Genomic DNA, 24,665 nt, shown 5'->3' with positions numbered 1-24,665 from the left:
GCCACAATAATCTCCTCTTACTGAGGAGATAATAGATTCTGGCAATCTCAGAACAAGACAACCCTGATCCTTCAGAATCGTCGAAACAATATACTGCCTTTCATTAAGTCACTAGTGCTCACTTAGTTTGTCTCAGAGATACACAGAATAAACAAACTGGGCGTTTGTCAATAAGAATTTATTGAACAGTTGTTATTCTAGCGTAGACTAGATGAGATGTAACAACCATTAGACAGTAGCAGAGATTTTTAATTAGCAGTACTACAAAAGTAAAAAATGGTACAGTTCTCCCATTTTGCGGTAATCATGAATATATACAAGTTCATAGAATACATGATAAAAAGTGCGTACTCCTACCATGCCTCCCTAACTGTACCTAGCATCTATGTAGGTGTTATGCCAAGGATCTCTCTAGGATCTAGTCAACCCCATTACCTGAGAATGAGAGAATATGGGACCCCATCCTGGTCTTGAGTTGGGCACCCCGCGAGGGATGTTAGACTACTGCAAGCTGGAGTGCCTGCATGCAGTAACCTCAGTGTCTCTGGTCAGTGTGTCTGCCGGGAAGTCACGGTCTCCTCTGTCTTTCTAAGCAAGACATGATGTATATATAACCATAGGTCTCCCCAGGGGTCCTATCTTGCTGTGTTACTGTGTCGGCCTAAAAGATGACGTCGGGCGTGAACTTTATACAGAGATAATATAGAGGAGATGGTAGTCCTGCTGTGCTGCCCAGAAACCTCATGCATAATGTATGAGATTCGAACTAGGGAAAAACCTGGGTTCGGAATGCAGTTTTGTATCTAGGTAAGAGGGCAGTCCCTAACAACCGTTATGTATGTAATGTAGGAAAGAAAATAGGTGAAAGGTTGCAATGCTACCTGCGCCTATATAGGGTACCTATATGGAATATGACAATACCTTGCGGGACCTCACCATTGGGTGAGACTTCAGCACTTTGGCAGCCATCTTGGTTCATATTAAGTGCACTGAAGCCTTTTTTGTTGCTGATTCATATAGCACAAACTCAACTTGAAGGTATCTGAGCTCTTTATAAGACCACCAGTTACATTTCACAGGCTCTCACTCTTTCATTTTTTAGGCACGAGGAATTGATTTGTCCCGAATGATAGGATGCTGAGAGATTCCAAGACTCTATTTGGGTTTCCCTGGACCAAAGTCAGCAGCTCTAGCATAATGCCATATCCTTTATTCTTGACAACACCCTATACTTTTGTCCACAGTGGAGCTTCTTGCTGCTGACGAAAAGTGTGTCATTCGTTCCTCACACATGCACACTTGGATGAAGATCACTTGCAGTGAATTTTGGTAAACCGAATTTCCAAAAATACAATTTTCTGAACTAACTTTTGGAGAAATGGTTGTGAAATTTCTCAAATTCTGGACAGCTATTATTGGTCAAGCAGTTAGCTCGATCACATGTCGACACCTTCATAATCTGTATTGGGATATATCTGCCTATCTTTCTGATTCTAACATTACCGTATTACAGGAAGAGGCTGATCGTATCTTTGCTGCCTCTCTGTTGCTGCAAATTCAGTAAAAGGAAGGTAAGCAACAGGCTAGCAGGCAGCAGATGTGTTAACTTACTATTTCATCTGCCTTGTAAATGTACGGAGCCCCCTCTTGTGCATTTAGCCTGGGGCCCACCCCCCATGTTTCAGTGAGTACCCTGCGGACCTCATTTCTGCCCCCAACTCCTGCCTGCACTTTCTCACTCCTCTCACTTCAATGGCCCACCTCCCTCCTCTGCCCTCTGTCTCATGTCAACCCTCAAATCCCCTCTTGTCTTTTCTGCCACCATCCCCGTGCTGCCCTGTGACTCCTCTCCCCGCTCAGTCTACTGTACGCTCCTTCACCCATGGGTCATCTGTCCCTCCTATCACCCCTGCTCCAATGCCCCCCATATCCCCTGCTGCCCTGTTTACTTCTGGGAACAAAGATTGTCTGACACCAGAGATAGCAGAGGTTTCATCTTGAAATCTGCACCAGACATCCCCAATTCCAGGCACAGAAAAGCTGGAGGTAACAGATTATGACGTAGCACAGTCTCCTGCAGTGACAGAGCAGAGGCCATGCAGAATTTTTGTGATAGGCACGTTTTCTGCCTACTGAAAAAATACCACAAATTTTAGCGTTTCGAGCTGCAAATTATGCTTTTTTGTCTGCAAAATTTTCCAACAGAGGTTGCAAAATCTGCCAATGAAAGCTGCAAAATCCTCGGTGTCTGAGAACGAGTGGGTGCTAAAAACCTCTAAAAAATATTGACAGTTTCCTTAATCATGGCCCTAACAGTCAACGGATCAAGAAGAATGTGTGAAGGCGCAGGAGCACCAAGGAGAACAGGAGGCAGATGACAAAGTCAGTGGCATCTGTTTTGCTTATGGCACTGAAGTCTATGACAGCCACAGGCAAGAGAAGGACAGCGGCAGGAGATGTTGAAAGTTTAATTTTGTCCGGGGTTACAAGTGGAATTCTCTGACGCCAGGTCCCCCTCGTAAGTAAGGTCAGGGACAAGGATAGATGTGAAGTGGTAATATTAGATGAGTTACCGGTTGCATTTTCTAACTGTGAGAGTTCTTAGCTTCCATGCTGGATTGCCATGCGAGGCTTCCACAAGATGTCAAACAATAACCTGCTAGTGCTGTGGTGGATCCTGCACTGCTGCAGGGGGCGGGGCCAGTAATCGTTGGCATCCCTTCCATCTCTCCCTTTTTGTAGGCGAGGCGCAGTGCAGGATAGTAAACAAACTTGGTGAACCTGGTTCTGCTTCACAGCCGCCGCTTTCCTGACTGACATCTCAAAAATACAGTGATTCATCAGGTCTAAGCAAACAGATGATTTAGCTTTCCTGCCCTGAGGGCTGGAGAAGCAGCAATACTTGTAAGTTAATATATCTTCGTTTAAACCTTGGACCTGATTTGTTAGTGACCATTGCTAGTTGGTGTCGGTCAGAAAAAAATAAACTTTGCGAAATAGGGCCAGTGTGTTATACTCTTGTAGGTAGATGAATACCACATATTTCATAACTGAGGGAGCGCAGGTCAACTTGTTTTGACAGTGGAGGGCTGCATTCCTGCAGTCAGGTTTTTAAAACATTTGATGCATTAAAAACAACTGCAAGTTTCAAAGCAGATCTTTTTCATTCCAGAAGTGAAGTAATTGTCGGATAGAGGTTTTAAAAATAACTTAATAGAGATAAAAAAGCACCTCTTCTGCTTTACGTTTTAACAGGTCACGCTTTGGGCAAATGAACTAATGCAAAAATCCAATGCAAAATTGCCTTTGTGACCATGTAAAGTCCCAGAGACAAACAACAATTTACCACTGCCAACGATAGTACCATACCACCACTCCAACAATTCAATTATTTAAGACAGCAATCAGATAAAAGGCATGACTGAGACTATGCTTTAAAGTAGCACCTCCTACTGTGACTTATACTAGGTTGCCCCAAAAGCTGCAAGGTGCTTAGCCTGCACAATGGTGTGTGCAATGTCGTTATCATATGGTACTATTGTTTACTACTTCAATATTTGCCTACTGTTTTAATTGAAGCCGAAGACAACTGTGACCTGTAATTTCCATTGGGCATTTTCCTGCTCCCATGTAATAGCTGCTATTACTTTCCTCAATTGGAATTGCAGAACCTTATTACAACTGACCCCAGTGACTGGGTCCATCGGAATTATGAGTTCAGTGGGAACATCACAGGAAAAATATCTGAGTGGAAAACCTGGGAAAAACATGCAGAAATAGACAAAGTCCGGCAAATCTGTTGTTTCTAAAACACAGCATATGCTTAGGAACGCTTTGGAATAGCCCCTCACTCTTCATTTGACATTTTTTTGTCTATCTCCTGTGCCTGCTTTCTCGGTCTCACAGGGTTCTGATTGGATCTGTAGTATCCTTCTACTGCTGACTCTATTGAACTGTGTTCTAATTTGTATTAGTCACTCTAAGGAAGTGCAGGCGTATTATTTCTCTTTCTCCTGCTTGTTTCTGTGTCACCTACCTATGCATGCTTTCTTTTCACCCTCTTTGCGTGCCCTCTGATGCTCGCTATCCCACTTCCCGTTTCAAATATATTTTTTGTTATTTTACAAGGGCCTGGTTGCTGTATATTGGCACCTGGTGTAGGAAGCTGGCTCTTTATATAGTGGACCAGAAAGATATATACTGTGCAAATAGTCCAGGCAAATCTCAAAGGAAATACAGAGGCACAACTTACACCCCGAATTCTCTCTTGTGTGGTAGAGTGGGCGAGCAGTTAGGTATATCACAGGATAGTGATAACCATATATTACACACAAAGGTAGTAAATGAGACACACATTCAACAAAGAACTCTGACACCACTTTATAAAAACAACATATATTTTTATATACATTTAGATACCAAGATTATCAGAATCGGATAAGTACTGTTTGAGTTATCAATTTTTTGAGTTTTTAGAAATGCACACAGTACCTTTCCTGGACCAGCAATGTTGTTCTATGGAGAAAAAACATATATTGCATTCAGGCACTTGTCAGCGAATTACGGGACTGTTCTTCTGGACTTAGAGTGAGTATGGGTCAAGGTCCAAAGCCACACCAACAGGTCACCTCGGTGGGGTCTTGGGCATCCGGGTGCAGAGGTTACAAGTTACAAGCAGGGACTGAAGGCCAGTCTGGGTTGGACCCACAAGGGGGCTCGACCCTTGAGATCAACGGGCATGCAGGGACACCCTTGGTCGACTTCTCCACAGGCTCCAGGGCTCGGGTGCAGTGGTATCTTTTGGGGTTGGATTCCGGTCGCGGTTGGAGTGGGCCCTGCAGAAAGAGGCAGCAGGCGGCGACTGGAAGTCCAACCTGGGCAAACCCAAGCTTGGGCTTAGTTCTTGTGGGTCTGGGGTTCCAATTGGCACCATCACCTCCCTTGGACTCAGGCTCAGCAGCGCGGGTGTATAACTGCTTTGAGGCGTCGGGTAGCAGCGGTTGTAGATCCGCTTCTTTGTCTTTGTTTTCTGCAGGAGGGGTAAACAAGACAGCTGGGCCACTCTCAGTGTGGGTCTCACTTTCCCTGAAGTCGCTTGATGTGCAGGTCGGTCTTCCTCAGTGTTGGTGCCCGGTCTGGGCACAGCAAGCCTTGGCTGCTGCAAGGGGTCCAATACTCTAGGGATTGGTACTGTGAGGCTCTGGTCAGTCCTGGTGTCCCCACACTTGGAGGGAGGACTGATCTGATATGTAGAAGAACTGCTACCTCTTCAAGGGCAGCTGCTGCATCAGTAGACCCTGTAGGCTGCAGATCAGTGTACCTGATCTTGCTTCTTTGGTGCCTGTGGCTGCAGGGGAGTAGATGCTCTACTCCATGGGAGTTCCTTAGGCAATTTGCAAAGCATTGACAGCCTTCTGGGCTTCTTGAGGTTTGCAGAGAGGCAGGATGAATCAGTTGCTCCATGAAGGTTTGATGCAACAGACAGGCTGGTCGGATTGGTGCAAGGTCAGTCGCGCTCCTCTGTTCTCGGGTAAGCTGTCTTTGCATTCCACTCCTTCTTTTGTGTCCCACAAAATTGTTCTCGTCTTGGTATCAGGGGGTCCCCTAAATACTCAATTTAGGGGTGTTAAGGGGAGTGAGGGGTAGTAGCAAATGGGCTTCTTACCCCTGGGGTCACTACAACCTCTAGATGACCACTTTCTGTGGGGGAGTAAGCATCACCCTGGGCCAGAATTCCTCATTTCACCACACACAATATGGTGGAAGCTCCAAACATTGTATTCATGGCAGACTGGGTCACCCTTGAGGTGTTCCCAGCCTGGCAGTGCCACACACCTCCTGCATAGCTAATTTTCCCACCTGGCCAGGTGCCGAAGAGCTCTGGATAAAGGGGGTTGGCATCCTCTACTGTGAGAGAAGCCATATTTGCATTTAAAATGTGATGGGGTCTTTGAAGACCCTGCCTTGGAATGCTAACCTACTTTCCTAGGGAAGGAGGTGATAACACCACTCCCCAGACCAGGCATTGTTCCTCACTTCCTGAAAGCAAAGGCAAAACTCATCTGTGGAAGCAGGTTTTACTTAACCAGTCAGCTAGCACACTAGAGGGCTGGTAGGTTTCAGGGGGTACCGAAAGCTACCCACGGGGTGCATATATGGATAAATTCATCACTAGCATCAGTATGGCTTTACTAATATGAGATGTTTGATACCAAACACCATACTTTTCAGTGAAGCCATTATGTAGCTGGTGAACTCACTTTGACCAGTGCCCAATACATACCTTAAGATGGCTACCCTGCTCACTTGCACTATTTAGCAATAGAACTAGACACCACAGGGGCACATCTGCTCATGCAGATATGTCCTCAAATAAAATGTAATGCACCCTACCTTATGGCTCAAGGCCTGCTGTAGGGGTGACTTACCTATATTAGATGCAGTCACTTTGGCATGACACACAGGAGTGCGTCATGTTGTGTTTTCACTCATGGTTTGCACCATGTCATGCAGCCTGCAGTGGCAGTCTGTGTGGAATTTGTATGTGGGTCCCTTAGGGTGGCATAAGATATACTGCAGCCCTTAAGAACCTTCTTTAGCTGCCTAAGTACCTGAAGTACCATTTACTAAGACTTATAGGGGTGCAAACGTCCTTAGCCTATTGTAGCACACAGGGCCGGACTGAGAACGAAAACCGGCCCTGGCAAAGTGCTCGGCCGGCCCCCTGGGGGTGCGACTGAGCTCTTTGCCGGGGCCGGTTTTCGGCCGATTTTGTTACAGGGCAAATTTTGCAGCTATGCTGCAAAAACGGCCCTGTAACAAAAACGGCCCCCAGGGGCCCAAACCGGCCCCCACCCTTGCGGCGCACCAGGGGATTGCCCGGTGCCCGCAACGGCCAGTCCGGGCCTGGTAGCACAATTAGACTTACCTTAGACTTACCTTGTTATAGGGAAGGAACCCTGGCACTGAGGACTAGCTAGCAGGCCGATGTGCACTGTCAGAGTAAAAAAACAGCATCTAGTAGCTCAAAAGGGGGCAAGAAATGGGGGGTAACTACAACAAAAACCCAGTTCTCTATACTTCAAGTTCAAGTTCAAGTTCGGCATTTGTATAGCGCCTTATATACCCAGAGGGTCTCAAGGCGCTTGAAGGGAGGGGTACTTTATTTATCGAAAATCCAAATTTTCAATTGTTTTCTGAAGGAAAGGTGGTTCTGAGTAAGGCGGAGATGGGTGGGGAGAGAGTTCCAGGTTTTGGCTGCTAAGTAGGAGAAGGATCTTCCCCCCATGGTGGATTTGTGGATGCGTGGGATTGCGTCAAGGGCTTGAGTGGATGATCGCAGTCGGCGGGTGGGGGTGTAAAAGGACAGGCGCGTGTTGAGGCATTCGGGTCCAAGGACGTAGAGGGCTTTGTGTGCGTGGGTGAGGAGACGGAATGTAATTCTCTTGTTGACGGGGAGCCAGTGGAGGTCTTTCAAATGACCGGAAATGTGAGCTTGGCGGGGGATGTCTAGTATGAGTCTGGCTGAGGTGTTTTGGATGCGCTGGAGTTTTTTCTGTAGTTTGGTCGTTGTCCCGGCGTAGAGGGTGTTTCCGTAGTCCAGTCGGCTGGTGACTAGTGTGTGGGTTTTCCTTGTTTCGGAGGGGATCCAGCTGAAGATCTTTTTGAGCATGCGCAGGATGTTGAAGCATGAAGAGGAGACGGTGTTGACTTGTCTGGTCATCGAGAGGGAGGAGTCGAGGATGAAGCCCAGGTTACGTGCATGGTCCGTGGGTATGGGAGCGCTTCCCAGGGATGGTGGCCACCAAGAGTCATCCCAGGCGGAGGGTGAGGAGCCTAGGATGAGAACTTCAGTTTTGTCCGAATTTAGTTTTAGCCGGCTGTCCTTCATCCATTCGGCTACTTCTTTCATCCCTTCGTGTAGGTTGGTTTTGGCGGTTTTAGAGTCATTGGTGAGGGAGAGGATCAGCTGTGTGTCGTCTGCATAGGTGATGATGTTGAGGTTGTGTTGTCGTGCGATGGTTGCGAGGGGGCTCATGTATACGTTGAAGAGGGTGGGACTCAGTGATGATCCTTGTGGTACGCCGCAGATGATTTTGGTGGCCTCAGATCTAAAAGGGGGGAGACGGACTCTCTGGGTTCTTCCGGCGAGGAACGAGGTGATCCAGTCCAGTGCTTTACCTTGTATTCCGATGTTGCTGAGGCATTGAATAAGGGTGTTATGGCAGACAGTATCGAAGGCTGCGGAGAGGTCTAGTAGGATGAGGGCGACAGTTTCTCCGTTGTCCAGGAGTATTCGAATGTCGTCTGTTGCTGCGATGAGGGCGGTCTCAGTACTGTGATTGGCTCGGAAGCCGGTTTGTGAGGAGTCAAGGGATTTGCTTGATTTGAGGAAGGCGGCTAGCTGACTGTTTACAGCTTTCTCGATGACTTTGGCAGGGAATGGGAGGAGGGAGATGGGGCGGTAGTTCTTGAGTTCAGAGGGGTCTGCTGTGGGTTTCTTCAGGAGGGCGCTGAGTTCGGCGTGTGTCCAGCTTTCCGGGAAGGTAGCGGAGTTGAGGGAGCAGTTGATGACATCTCGTAGATGGGGTGCGATAATGGAGTCTGCTTTGTTGTAAATGTGGTGGGGACAAGGGTCGGTTGGTGATCCTGAGTGGATGGAGTTCATCAGGTGTATGGTCTCTTCAGTGGTGATTGGGTTCCAGGCGAAAAGGTTGTTAGAGGGGTGCTTTTTTTCGGATGTGGGTGGGGAGGACTGAATTCTGGTCTGGTTTTTGAAACTGTTATGAATGTCTGCGATTTTGTTGTGGAAGAATGAGGCAAGGGAGTCGCAGAGGTCTTGGGAGGGGGTGATGTTGTTTGCTCCGGTGGTAGGGTTGGTGAATTCTTTGACAATGTTGAATAGTTCCTTGCTGTTTTGGGCGTTGTTGTCGAGTCGGTCCTTCAATGCTGATTTCTTGGTGGATCGAATCAGTTGGTGGTGTTTGCGGATAGCGTTCTTGAAGGCTGTCTGGTTAACGGTGGATCGGTCATTTTTCCAGGCTTTCTCGAGGGTGCGGCAGATCTTCTTGGATTTCTTGAGGTCTTCGTTGAACCAGGGGGCTTTTTTGTTGGTCTGTTTGGGATGATGTTTTTTCAGGGGTGCTAGTTCGTCAGCGCTGTGGGTGATCCATTGTGTGAGGTTGGTGGCTGCAAGGTTTGGGTCCGATGATTTTGCAGGGGGGTTTTGGTGCAGTGATGTGAGGAGTTGGTCGGTTGTCATTTTTTTCCAGTTTCTGTGGGGGATTGGTTGTGGGCGGTTGTGAGTCGTAGTTTTTTTGTAGCTGAAGTGAACGCAGCTGTGGTCTGTCCACTGAAGAGCTGTGGTGTGGTCGAAGGAGATATGCTTGCTGGAGGTGAAGATTGGGTCGAGCGTGTGTCCGGCGGAGTGGGTGGGGGTGTTAACAAGTTGTAGGAGTCCGAGATTAGAGAGGTTATCCAGAAGGGTGGTGGTGTTGTAGTCATTATTCTTTTCTAGGTGGAAGTTGCGGTCTCCCAGTAGGATGTAGTTCTCGGAGGGGAGGGCGTGGGGGCTGATGAAGTCAGTGATGTCTTCGCTGAATTGTTCGCGAGGTCCTGGTGGCCTGTAGATGAGGGTGCCTCTGAGTGTGGTATTGGGGTCGGTGTGGATCTGGAAGTGAAGGTGTTCGGCGATAGTGAGGTTATCGTCGGAGCTGGTCGAGATGCGGATGGTGTTCTTATGGACGATGGCGATGCCTCCTCCTGTTTGCTTGGTGCGGTCTTTTCGGATGATCTTGTAGCCGTCCGGAATGGCTATGGTGATGTCGGGAGCTGAGGAGCTGTTCATCCAGGTTTCTGTGAGGAAGGCAACGTCCGGCGCTGTGGTGTTGAGTAGGTTCCATAGTTCGATGGCGTGTTTGTGAACCGAGCGGGTGTTAAGTAGGATGCATTTCAGATGGTTGGGGTGGGAGCTCAGTTTGGAAACTGAGGATATGGTGGGTTTCTTAATACAGTCGAACTTGCAGGAGTGCCAGGTGAATGGTCCATGGGTGTATCCTGGGGTGGCTTGGTGGCAGTTAAGCGGACGTCCGGGGTTAAGGGCTGAGAGTGATGCAGCGTCGTACGTGATGCGGCGGGTGGTGGAATTGCGAGGGACAGGGGGTCTGGTGCTGGGCGCGGTCCGGGCGCGGATGGGCGTAGACGGGCTTACCTTTAGCGCGCCCTCAGCGCGCATGGGGCGCGACCGCTGTGCGTGGACGCTGCACGAAGATCCATCTGTCATAAATGGAGAGTGGAGGGGGGCGGAGCGTGGGCGGGGCAGCTGGGAGGCGGGAGCGTGGGGGGAGGGACGGGCTGGAGGCACAACCAAATGGCAGCAAGCAAAACAAAGGCTAACACGACGATATTGGGGCTATGGGGCTCAAGTAATGGCAAATAAAGCAAAGCAAAATACTTCCGTGGGCACAGTCAGGCAATACTCAGGGGGCAATGTAGGCGATGCGAGCGGTGGAGCGCCGGGGACACACACAGGCACAATTAATATCCAGTAATGAGAGGCGCTACACACAGGCACAATTAATATCCAGCAATGCGAGGCGCTACAATGCACAGATTCGTTTTGGCAGCAGTGAGGAGGAGAGCAGCGCTACGATACCCAGAGATGCAGGAGGCAAGGGGGAGCAACCGCTACGTCCGGAGACCGGCTGGTCACCACTCGCTAACTTTTTTGTAGTTGCATGCAACTTTTTCTTTTTCACTTATTGTGCTAACAGCTGTTTACCAAGAACGTTAAATTAAAAATACTGCTATGCATCAATACACATGAGCATATGTATCATGATGCATGAGTTCGCATGCATCAGAACAGATCAATGACCATATTGGAATTGGTTTTCTTTAATGGAAAGTTGGCAAAATTGACAACCATGAACGATGTATTGGTCTATACCGGTCCATACCGCCCTCCCTTACTAGGGGACTAAAATCAGTCCGTCTGTATATAGTATTACGCGTTTTTCCTTCCCCACACAAATTCTGATTTTTTTTTCTCCTTTCATAACTTAGGTCACCTGATAGATCGTGGAACCACCCATTTACAATCAAGTGTTTGGATGGGCTGATTTAGTAATTTCAGTCCACTAGTAAGGGAGGGCGGTATAGACCTATAGATCATGAGTCTTATCTATACACTTCACGGACACCTTAGGATGTACGCGCTGACCTACACTTATTTTCAACATGTACTGTGTTAAACTGATTGGGGCACAGTACATAACTGCACCTACTAACTTGTCAAACAGAGTATGAAACACATTTGTTGTGTTTGAGAGCATTTGAACCTAGGCTGATTACCTACTTCAGCGTTACTATTGTCCCTAGCCGTAACACCATTTTTCATGTACATCATTAATTTCCAGTAGCACTCAGTGGTACTTTAATTTTGTCCAAAGGTGAACATTGAACCTTTGTTCATTACAGATTTCAGTCTGTATGACATGCAGGCACCCAATCACTATACCAGACCTTGGGACACTCAAAGATAAGATTTCATGCCTTGCTTGGCCCCTATGGTTTACTGTTTATATGTATTGGAACTGACTTTTACTCACTCTACTTAATTTCAGAGCAAATATATTGTTGCTCCTGATCATTGGAATGAATGCATTGTACAGACTTTGCTTACTTGCATTATAGGACAAAGCTATACACAAACGTATCTAGGTGAGCTACTACCCGCTGATACTCTGTACGATGGTGTCTTAGTGCTACTAATCTAGCATTCACTTGGAACACCCACTGAGATGATTGGTCTATATCACAAAATATACATGAATGACGATTCTACTGTTTATTATACTATTGTACACTCTGTGCACTCTTCGTTTTTCACATCTTTAGATCACCTTTGTAATATCCCACCTAACCTGCAGAATTTAAAGAAAACGCTACTCTGAACCTTTACTCTGCTATATCTATTTGGCCAACCCTTGGCCATCCACAAGATGTTCTTACCGTAATCACGCCAGGTGCCTCTTGGGTCTCTGATCCTGGTGGCAGGACTACAACAAGCTGGAGTTTCCTCTTTATAATAGATATATATTTATATTATAGCCCTGATGAAGTCCGCTGTTACGCCTATAGTGTAAAGACGAAACATGTGTGGCCAGTGGAAAGTTCGAGTATAAGGGCGGAAATGAATATTGGAATAAAGAACTATTGATACCACAACATTGACGCTTAAACTTTTTCTGTGCTGGAAGAACATTGTAATTCAGTTTGGATTTCCTCCAGTAGAGGAAGATCAGGTGGCTCCTTCTCCTCCAGAGCACCAAATGAGGTATGGACACTTTTTGTATGGACGGAACTGTGTATATACCTCTCATACTGATTAGGTTGTGTGCGCCCACATTCCCAGCCACCATTCATGCTTTGTAAAATGGGGACTCATATATAACACCAAAGGTAGCAGGGTGTTTCATGCGTTGCCAGAGCACCAGAAGGTTTTCTAAAATATATTGCGTATAGACTTGCCGCTTCTCATACTCTTTTCATTCATTGATACCACAGTAATAGTAAATAGGTATGAAACATGCATTGGCAAAACCAGTTCTTCTGTGTTTATGTGCATGCCTCTGCATGTGCTCACATATTCAAGTCAGAGCGTTTAGCCTAGCCAGCGCTTGTTATATCTACTTGTTGCATTTTCTCACCCTGATTGGAAAGGCAGATTTAATGTACAACACGGGTGGTATTATTCAATGTCTTTTTAAAACACTTGTTAACTAACTGTGTGAAGTGGAATAACTACTACATATGTCAATAAACAGCTACATATTATATTGCTGAGACGGGCAGCAGAATGATTATGCTGGGTATGCTGACTCCCACCTGAAGGGTGTCGGTCTAATATAGAGAGGTCATGCAGAGTTGTCTGTTCTGAAGGATCTGTTTTCCATTCTGAGACCTTGCAGCACTCAGACCACCGGTGAATATCTTTAAAATGCAATCTTTATCAATATAGAGACAGTTCACCTAGCCCAGCAGAAAGAAAATGCTTTCCTGGTACAGTGCTCACATTGTTGAGGGGAACACTTGATACGGAGACAATAAAGACATCCATTTATGATCTGCTAACACCCTCCTTTCTTGGGCTCTACATAGTGCCCACTTTGTAAAACATTTAGTGCTAGGGCCTAAAGTATTTCTCAGGAGTCCACCGCTGCTGGCACTGCCCACAGGATCCGTAACTGCTTCCAAATGCCAGTGCAAGCACTACTTATGTGCTAATTTTATAAGTATTAAAAAAGTTTATTAAATCGTTAAATGCTCCACTGATTAATGCTTCTAGAAAAATAGATACACAGTGCCATCTTGTGGTGGATAAATACGTACCGGTGTTTAAAAATAAGTGCCGGTGTCGAGCACCAGCAAACTCAGGCACAAATTCAGCACTGGCTCTACACGGGTTTTATAGCTTTTATCGAATAAGAAAAACATTATATCCAAAACACCTGCAAAACAGGATTTGTTTCTAATAACAATACCAAAACTGAACCCTTATGAGATAGGATATGGCTATTTCATTATTATTTTTGTATTTGACAAGTAGGACAGTTGTTTTAATAACTCTTGCTTGTATGTACACCTACATAAGTTGTGCACCCCAAAGATGTAACTGTTTTTTAGTTTAGGTGATATTAATGCCCTACTCAGTTATATTCATTTTTCTAATCACCTAATCTAGGGTTGAAAGATCATTGCTGACCCTACTTGGATTCAAAGGTGTGACCTAAAGAAAGTGAGGCTTGCTTCTTGGCAGCCTCATCACATGGGGGCAGCTGGAAATATGTGTTTGTGCTGCTGCTGCATACCTACCTCCAGATCCTAAGCTATACATCTCATATTTCACTATGCCTTTCACAAACTGATGAAAGCCTACCTCTACAAGCCTTATGAATCGTACATGTCATCAGGGCCGGTCTGGCCGTAGTGGACACCACGCGTTTCCCCGGTGGCCCGCCAGGTTCGGGGCTGGTTTTAGGCCCCTTGGGAGCCATGTTTGTTACGGGGGGCCGGCAATATCGGTCCCATGTAACAAAATCAGCCAAAACCGGCCCTAACAAACAGCTCAGTCCCACCCCCTCCCCCCAGGACGTCTGCCGAGCTGTTACCCAGGGCCGGTTCGGTTCCCAGTCCAGCCCTGCATGTCATAGTCTCCGATCAGAATACACAACATTTTTAGTTGTAGCTATTTCATGTGCTGGAGGTAAATTAAGGCAGTACTTGGTACAAACAAACATTTACTACTGTATAGTGAAAACAGTTTACTGGAGGTGGTAATTTGTGGCAGGAGCATGTGCATATTTGTTGTGTGACGTTTTACTGTGTGGATGATGTGTTCTGTTGTTTTTGTGTTGTGTGTTTTGTGCTGCATGCAGCGGCGGTCGGAACTGATCAGAGGTAGGGGGCTTAGGTGGGAGGGGGAGGACATAGGAGGTAGGGGGAGGGGGCAGCAGGGGGGAGGATGCGGGGGAAGCGGGAATAAAAAACAAACACAAGTACCTTCTCGCTGCTTCCTCACCTCCGTAGTCCTCCCTCGCTCTGCAATACCAGAAGCACACCCAAGCGCAGCATTGTGATTGATCTGAGCGCCATGTTTCGGCACGCAGACATTGACTGGGGGCATGGGCATGTTCTCCAAGCAGGTTGTAATGGATCCAGCATGGAGAACATGCAAAGTGCTCAAGACTGTTTTGGGCGATCCAAGAGAGTCGGCCAAGCAGACACTACGCACTTTAGGAGGGTGTTACCACTCCTCCCTTGTCCCTGCCACCTAACGCAAAGATGGAAGGAAGTAGGAGAAAATAAAATAATAATGTGATTTATTATCATTTTATTTTTTGTCTCACTGCAAAAAAAGCAGTGGGGTGACGCTCTTCCACCTTAGCGGAGGAGCCGCCCCGGGCTGCATGATTGCAATGTGATGTTGTTTTAAGTTCTTGTGACAGGCAGCCATTTACCAGTGCCTAAGGTGGTAAAATAGCCGTGCTCCAACTATTTAATGCAGCAATGAACCCAAAACTGTGGCAGATCGTGTCTAAGTTAGCATTTGTCATGCTCGCTTTGAGTGCGGTGTAAGGTTGGTGGTGTCTGGCTGGGCAGAGGTCAATGCTCGCCTATCGGGATGAAGGTGCTTTCACCTGCCTGGACCTGGTGGAATAAAAGGTGGATCTGAGTGCTTGCAACCAAGTATTATAAATAGCTCAGAATGATGGTCATGTATATAGTTGAATGTTAAATATTAAGCTGTTTTCAACTGACACAAAAATATTATACGTGCAGGATGACAGTTATGGTATGATATGTTGTTGCTTTTATAAAACTTTGTAAAAGTAAACATGGCCTGTGTGTACGCTAGTCATGTCATGTTGGGGGTCTCGGTATGAATTTGAGGGTCTGGATCCAGAGTGGCGCCTCCTGGACGAATATGTGATACAGCACGGTGTGTTTTTCATAGTTAGGAGGAGAAGTGTATACATCGTAGTTTGTATGTTTTTCTGTTTCAGATTCTCTCGTTCTCCCTGCCTGTGATACTTTATTACAAAGTGCATAATGTTGGACCAGTGCTTAATTAGGGCCGGTGGTTGCAGGTGGGGCCCACCAGCACTAATTTTTGGCCACTGACACTTATTTGTCCTTATCAGACTTTGGCCCACAACAAAATAGGAAATAAAAACATAAAAGGGGTAAAGAAAGAGGAAGAGAAAGAAAGAAAATCTTGTGATGGATTGAAGCTGTATAAGAGGGAATCATCCTTGGTATTTCGCAGCCCGACCTTGTGCAGCGCTGCTCCAGCTTCTGAGCAAATGTTTGGACCCCGGAACTTATTATTTTACAAATTAAGCACTGGGTTGGACGGGCACTTTTTTTTATTTTGGAGAGCACTTCATTTAATTTCGAAAGGTAAAGGAGGGGCAGTGCCGCAGGCGCGCTCCCTGATGACTACAGGAGCGCCCAGAAAGAGCACAAGGCTGCGTCAATGAGCACCTGCAGCATGAGAGCGGTGTGTGTGAGTGTGAACAGCGCAGAGAGGCGCTCTCATTCTTTTCCACAACTGCCTTTGCGAGGGCTTTAGGTGTACACTGTGTGCACTCTCCCAAAAACCAACAAAAAACACATCACATCATATACAACACAAAGTAAAACAGAATCTTTTTTCGCACAATCATAAAGCAAACCCCACCTCCCTAAAATGTAAACCATGCCTGAAATGGACTCACCCACGCCAGCCAGTGTCTGATGGGGGCTGATCCAAGGCCCCTCCCAGTATGTTGTACACGCACAATTAAATCATTACAGGGCACATTCGAATAAAACGGAAGACAGAAATCGTGCCAGGACACCTTTTGGTTATCGTGCGTTGACGAAACCAAGAAACAATATGTTACGTGTTATATGAAGTGTGTGAGCTCGGGTAGATATTTATTTTGTCAAGCCAGACCTAATAATTGTAATCATTAACATTAGGCTCAAAGGTATTCATCATTTGAATTGTCACCTCCTCAGAATTTCACATGGTACTGGTCAAAACACAACGCCATCTCTACAAGTTTCACAGCTGCACACTTCCCTGACATAATTTATTAGGCATACCTGCCTGCAGATTTAATATAAAGTACTTAAGCTGCATTAAAGATGTGCTTAGTAGTGTATATGGCACCGGAGAGCACATTTAACACCCACACCAGCAGCCTAAACTCCAAAAGATAAATCAATAGCTAATTTGGCTTATTTTCCACCAAAGAACTAGATGATTGTCATCACAGAGGCGATGGTAATATTCTTATCTCAATGAAAAGGTAAGATATCCATACCCACAACATCCGAAGGACCTACGCTGCCTGTATTGATTGGCTGTCCCGGCAACACTCATTTGAAGCGCTTTTCAAAAGGTGGATCTGGCTTCTTTCCTACCTTGAATATCGATGCCCAGCGCTAGGCATTCTGAGCTTAACTTGGAACCCAGGGTGAACATGGACAGATGCACCTTCCCTACCACAGGAAATAGCTGTAAAAGTGGCAACAGCAGCCGTCAAGCTGCCAAGCCACTTTGACAATAAATATATTGTATTTCATTGGTTGCCTAACAGAGGAAGAACAGGTTGTTCCACAGATAGCGCCCTTGCAATCTCGGTTTTGACATTTACATATGCTAGGAAATTGTATTAGCAGGAATCACTCTTCTAAATTTGAAAAGTTCACATTTTCTGATAGCTAATTATAAAGAGGTAAGTCCAAGGTTCGGCAAATTATGTAATAATCTGTAAGAAAAAATTACTCGAACATATTTGCAGGATAGGCTCATAAAATACATGCAAATGCAATCAAAGAACAGAACTCATTTAGCATGAATATCTGTCAAGTATCTGGGTTTCGCCTCGTGGGCTACATTGGAACCCTTTAATCAATACTGCGACATTGATTTCATTCTTTGTGTTCAAATTGAGGCTGCTGGGAATTTACACTCATTCTTCGTGGTGGCTAACTGTCTGTCTCACCATATACTCAAAACGTGTCTAAACTGCTCATCATGTTACTTCACGTCATGGTTACATGGTTATTAAAAATGAAAATGCTTTGTGAAAGTACTGAAGTTGCTGCAAGAAGGCACATAGCCACTACTAGGTCTGTTGCCAGCACGTTGTGTTGTAATTCCTTAATAAGGACCATAGGGAGCACCACAAATTCTAAAGCTTTGTGATCTCCAGATCTCATGTGAATTTCAAGAGCCACTTGAGAGCTCATCACTATGCACAAAACCACACCTGTCCTCCAATACCTGCTCTTAAACAGAGACTTTTGGGCTGAATGTAGCCTCCCGGCTGAATTATCTTAGAGGCACAACACCTGCTGCAGAATCCAGGTTCTTACATGCTATTCCTGACTCCTTAATGATGTTGCAACCAGTCCATCTGGCAGAGATCCCATAGTCCCCCTTTGAAGCCCTGCCAAAGGTAAGAGATGTAAATCGAATGTTAGTTCAGTGTTGTGTGAAGAAGGTAACGACAATGCACCAAGCAGGATTGTCCCCTTTAGCCTGATGTTATTGAGGGGTGCTGATGTTTGTGGCTACCAGTTCATGCACACATGCTCTGCTCGTTGTGGGTGTGGTTGTGTGGCTTACAGGATGCATCCATCTTACTTTCCACTGTTTCTTTATATTCTGGAAACTCCTTCCATCCTGGGAGATTTTAGGGGTAAGGTTTAAACCGGACATTGAGGACATTTGGTTTGCTGCAAAGTATGGCATACAGAAAGCAGCATGATTACCCTGGTTTACAGAGTACTCTATATCAAATGTTCTAGTTGATCACCCTTTGCAACTCCCTGTAACGAAGCACTGTCACCGTTGCACATTCCCAGCTTGTGGTGTTGGACAGTGGTACACAGCTCTGGTTCACTTGCTGGTGGTAGTTGGTGGCTGGTGATGTCAGGAGTTGTGTGGCTGCTGGGAGTGCACCATGTTGGGATCCAAGTAGTGGTGTAGACACAATGAGCAGACTGATGCAAGCCCCTCCATTATTTATCCATGGTATCATCTTTCTAATTTTTAGTTTGGGTTTGTGTGTTTGGGAAGAAGTGCTGGGTGGCTGTCAGTTGGATTTCTGGCTTGATTCCTCATTTGGGCCAGGTGGGCTGGGATGCCTAGGTAAGTGTGGGTGGGGCATCAGGTCTCGTGCATTTGACCAGGCGAGGCTCAGTGATAATGATACTCAATTGTATTTGTTCCGCCCCAAGACCTTTCTATACCAACAGACACCAAACATTGGACCTGATTTAGAGTTTGACGGGTATTGACACATGAGGAAAGATAATAAAGATTTGGAAATATGCTTTTTTCAGAACAATGACTTCTTGTGTGTTAGAAAACTGAAATATGGGGATTTCCTCAGACTCATCTTTAGCTGAGTTGGGCTCTGAGGGGCTTGTTCCATTTAAACCACTGACTTTCCGATCCAGAAACATGTGTTTTTGCCTAACTTACCATTAAATGTAGCCGAATTTGACAAACTGAAAAAAATTCTGAATTCCCACTGAATCACATCCTATACTGTCAACTAAAGGCTGGAGGAAACAATGGACGCACGCACATTGCCTGAAAGCCATTCACTTTACATCAGCACCACTACTTCCTGGTGATTTAGAGAATGGAAATGACAGAAACCTTAAGATGGGCATTCGGCCACATACACCAGCATCTGCAGCACTCAGGAGAGCCACGTTCATACTCAACGTATCTCGTTGTGTTTCTTTTGATTGGTCGCTCGTGTGACTGAGACAGCCTTTCATTGCTTGACTTTCGCCTACCCTGCATGGCCTTCTTCTCATATTAGGAAAGTAAGCAGAGTCCAACAACAACATCATCGAAAAATCTAATGAAACATGGAAGCATTTTAGGAATCCTCCAGTATATTTTTTGGATCAGTAAAATCGCAAAAAGATTACCTGTTGCAGGATGTATTACTTATTTTTACAGCACACGCCTTTATTATATTTCATTTCTCAGCATATTTCACATTTGCATTCCTGTGGTGCTTCAAAATCCAATATTACATTCTGTGCCGCTCTGTCAGACTATCACTGCTGTTTTCTTTTCATAAGAGGATGCTTCAGATTCCAGCATAAATGACCTGCATTTTCATTCTAGAAAGGTTCGAATAAGTATATTATTTTAGCATTCTAGGGGGCGCTGTCGTAACACATTTGTCCACCACCAAATTATGCATCACGACCTGAGGGCTAGCACGCATAATGAGCTCAATTACTCGATGATAATGGTCTCCACACTGTTTATTATTGCTGTTAGGCCATGTTGCTTAGTAGCATAAAAAAAAGTGCTGGATGGGATGATTGAACTAATCTCAGCCACTGGAAATTACTCAGTACCACATCCCAGTCCATCCTTCTTTTGCACACCATGCCACCTCAGTTTGGACACAGCCATGTGCAAATCAGTCTTGACCCTGCTTCAATGGGGAAAATCCAGTCCTAACTGCCAGGCTAGGTCCTCCCTGAACCAGAACACAATCAACCTGGAACCAGTTCTGCCCTTATTAGCGATCATCAGCCAGGAATAGCTTGGTTCCATTGGCACAGTGTTCCAATTAGGAAGACACACTAAAGTAAAAAACAAAAAGTGATGGTTGGAATACCTGAATTAATCTCAGTCACTGGTAATCACTCAGAGCCACATTCCAGTCCATTGTTATTTTGCACACCATGCCACTTCAGTTTGGACCAAGCTATATGCACCTCAGTCGTGATCCTGCTCCAATAGGAACAGTCCAGCCTAAACAGCCACAACAAGTCTTCCTTTAACTGGAGCACAAGCAATCCAAGACCGGTGTAGCCCTTATTAGGGCTCATCAACCAGGTGTAGCTTGATTTGAGTGGCAAGGTGTGCACAGGACCAATGTCTGAACATAACTGTCCCACTTAGGGAAGCACTCCGAAGTATACAAAAAAGTGAAAGATGGAATGCTTACATTAATCTCAGTTACTGGTAATTACTTGGGCTGCATCCTAATTCATTGTTATTTTGTAAACCATGGCACCAGCCATATGCAAATCAGTCTTGACCCTGCTTCAATTTGAACAAATTCAGCCCGAACTGCCAAACCAGGTCGTCCCTGAACCGGAGCAAAATAACCCAGGACCGGTTTTTCCCTTATTATGTGCTCATCAGCCAGGTATAGCTTGTTTCCAGTGGCACAGTGTGCACGGGATACCCATCCCACTTATGCCAACACATTGAAGTATCTAAAAAAGCGACGGATGGAATGCTATGAATCCCAACAACAGCTTACTGTGGGTAGGCTAAAGTCTTTCTTTTCTAGTGGTTTAAAATGAACATACATAGTCTGTTGTAGTGCACTATATTTAAATATAAAAGTGCACTGAAAAATTACCATGGACTCTGTAGAACTGCTCATGCCACCTTTTACTTGGACCAAAAAAGTCTGCCCAGAACTGCCAGAAAATGCTGTTTAGTGTTGTGCAAGAACTTTCGGACCCCTTTAATGTTGCTCCTTCTCTCATGCTCTCCCAGGCTCAGTAAAAAGAAGTGGCCGTTTTTTTTTAAATAAAAAAGTGGAGAACATTTAACTCTCATTAACCGGGGCTGGGGTGGGCATGCTTTGCCTCAGCCGTATCCTAATACGACACCATTGACCATGGATGCCTCCATCTTTTCAGCCATAACTTGCACCCCGGCACCTCATATCCCTGTTACTCAGAAACTTAATGCATGGGATATGCTGTATCTGCTGTTATGTAGATCACATATTCAGTCTTCAAAATCGGGCCCCCCCAGACCCTCTTCCTCCAGCTAAGCTTTACACTATAGATCCTGATATTTTGCAGCTATTGATGGATTTATCTTTACAGGCAGGGTGCATTCCTTAACCTTGGAAACATGCCATGGTCCTGCCCCTCCTGAAGAAATCCAACCAGGATCCTTTGAATTGGTCTAATTAGAGACCTATTAACATGCTTCCCATTATTGCTAAAATCCTTGAAAAGCATGTTTATGAGAACTTTCTGTTTTTGTGGAGACTCATAATCTTCTACACACCTCTCAGTTGGGGTTTAGAGTAGGTCACAATATGGAATCCGTCTTTCTAGGAGTCATAGAACATCTCAGGTGGCTTAAACACTGATTTTATTAGACTTCAGCTCTGCTTTCAATACTGTGCCACATGCTACACTGTTGGAGAGACTGATCACCACAGTGTGACATGGTACGGTTTTATCCTGAAAGACATCTTATTTGAGTGACCGTACTTTCCAGGTCTCCTCAGCAAATGCCTCCTCCACATGACACCTCTGACATCAGGAGTTCCTCAAGGCTCAACCTTAAGAATGTCCCAATTTAATATCTAAGTCCAACCTCTGACTGACCTGGTTGAAAGTTTTGACTTGACCATATTTTCGTACGTGGATGACACACAAATTATCTTCTCTCTGTCTTCCGCTTAGGATCATGCTTCAAAGGCCTTGAATTCTTGCCTGGCTGGGGTTGCCTCATGAATAAACTTGAATTCTCTGAAATTAAATAGGGAACAGACTGAGGTACTGGTGTTGACTAAGAACCTGGCCCTATGAGGCCCACAGCACTGGCTTCAAAACTTGGGAGCACTTCCAGCACAGATCTAAAAGGTAAAGAACCTTGGCTTTTTTCTGGACAATAAATTATCCATGAAGCCTCAGATTGTGAAGGTGCTCACCACCTGTTTTGGTGTCCTGAAATAGTTGCAAAGAATCCTTTGGCTTATTCCTTTCTCAGGGCAAAGAACAGTTATTCAGGTCCTTATTCTATGTAGATTGGACTTTGGCAATGTTCCCAATTTGGGAGTAGATAAAGCATTCGTAAGAAGGCTGGAAGTAGTCCAAAGCGCGATGGCCAGGCTCCTCTACAGACTTCCAAAAGTGCATTTGCTACCTCTCTCTTGAGGGCGTTGCACTGGCTTAGAGTGGAAAAGCAAATTCACTTTAAATCCCTGTGCTTTGTGCACTGAGCTAGATCAGGAGCTGACCCTGCTATCTCCATGGACTAGTGAGACCCTATCTACTTTCTCCCGCATTATGTTCCAGTGATATCTGTCTATGCATGGTTCCGAGAGTCAAACAGACTCATACGGGAGGTCAGTCCTTTGCTTACCAGGGCTCTAAGCTTTGGAACAGCTTTCCGCAAACCTTGAGATGCTGTACCTTACTGACCTCTTTTCGGAAACTGCTGAAGACCTGGTTGTTCTGAGTTAGCAGTCTCTGACTGTGCCCTATCTGACTCTAGTACCAGGAAACCCGTTGTGGGTAGCTGTTTGCACTATATAAGCTTTCTTAATAAATAATAATAATAAATAACACTTGCCTCAAGGCCCATAGGAATCAATGGCAATTACCGAATCGGTATTTACCGATTCGGTAATTACGAATCTTAACGAATATTTAGCTACATAGCATTTACCGATTTGTAAATACCGAATTGGTAAAATTCGGTATTTACGAATCGGTAAATGCCATTTACCTACATCTGGCCCTTCGTTTATATCTTTCTCTTCTCATTAATTTCTACTTTGCGAGTCACCCACTCTGTTGCCTCAAAATAAGACAAGCGCTGGAAATGCCTGTAGGTATCACCTTTTGGATCGATTGGCTTTCAAATACTGTTTGCCAATGTTGTGAAGAATTGTCAGAATTTGTAAGAACATGAAAAAAACGCAATACCGCTGCCGTTGGCCACGTAATTTAGTAAGTGTGTGCATGCATAATGATGTATGCACATGTAAGCATCACCAAGCATAAATGCGCTTACAGCATGATACAAGATCAATTTTTTTAATTTACTGACGAAGATGGCAGAAGTCACATGGATAAGTAATTAAAGAGATGAAGTTTGATGTGAATGAAAGTGCATTTTTTAAGGTGAGGCAGCCTGGCAGAAATGGTAGCTGCTGGGTCCTGAAAAAAAAATCAAGTACCAAGTTGGGGGGGAGGGGCGGTGTAGTGGAGCAGCAGGTGGGGAGCATTGAGGGGGCAAAGCAACAGGGAGTGGGCTGGGTCGAGGGAGCAACAGAGTTGGTTCATGCTGTGCCAAACAGAAGGAACAAAATATAAAGAAAAGCTGGGGGAGGGGTGAGTAAAGCTATGGGCAAGCTTAGGAGAGGAGGAGGGATCAACACAGATTGTGAACAGACTGTGATTGTTTTAAGGGAGGAAGCAACATTCACAAGGTAGATAGCTAGGAAACATGTAGGGAAATATAATAAAAAGAAAAAAGTGGTCCCATGAATGTGATCAGGTGGAAGAATACAAGCCATCCGATCACAAGGATGGTAAAGAGGAAATGCTCCAAGGGAGGACAAACACTAAAAGAGGAGGGTGGCAAGTCCTTGAATAAGAAGCAAGCATATGCGAGTGATAGGTAGCAGTAGCAGCTCCTGGAGGGAGTGCTGCCGGGCGGTGATGCAGGGCGGGGGAGGGGCAGGGTGAGGGGTAGTAAACTCCGGATTATGGTCGAACGGACGTAAGTACACAAATACATAAATAAAATAAATTTCATTGCGAGCGCTGCATCGCGTTTTGCGATGTAGCGTGCGCAATGAAATTCGGCAATCCTCGTCAATCAGACAAGGTGGCATCACGACATGCTTGTGCACAAGTAATCACTAAGTTCGACCAGTTTCAACCCCCCTGTCATGACATGCATCTCAGTGCTGCATGCTCCTCATACTCGTCAAGGCTGGGATGGAACACACAGCATAACATTAATTATTGGACTTCCCATGCACACCAACTGATGAACACAGGAAGTGTACTTGGGCAGACAAATTGGCCCTTTCTTACCAGACATACTATTGTAGTGCCTTATGAAGGGCTAGGTTCAGCTAAGTGGTATGTTCTTCCACCTGCAGGGTGATATAAGACCTTGTGATGTATTCTTATAGGTTCTGTATCGATCCCCCTATTCCTGACCCTGTTCTGGTTAACAAGTTAACTAGCAGCCATCCCATGATGCAGAAACCGTTATCTGATTAAGCCACACTACGGCACAGGAACGTGTTATCTGATTAGGTCATAACGCTTGCCATCTAATTAGACAAGCG

The sequence above is a fragment of the Lissotriton helveticus genome, chromosome 10, assembly GCF_964261635.1.
Source record: "Lissotriton helveticus chromosome 10, aLisHel1.1, whole genome shotgun sequence".
NCBI classification, from domain to species: Eukaryota; Metazoa; Chordata; class Amphibia; order Caudata; family Salamandridae; genus Lissotriton; species Lissotriton helveticus.
Note: the sequence above shows the minus strand (reverse complement) of the source record.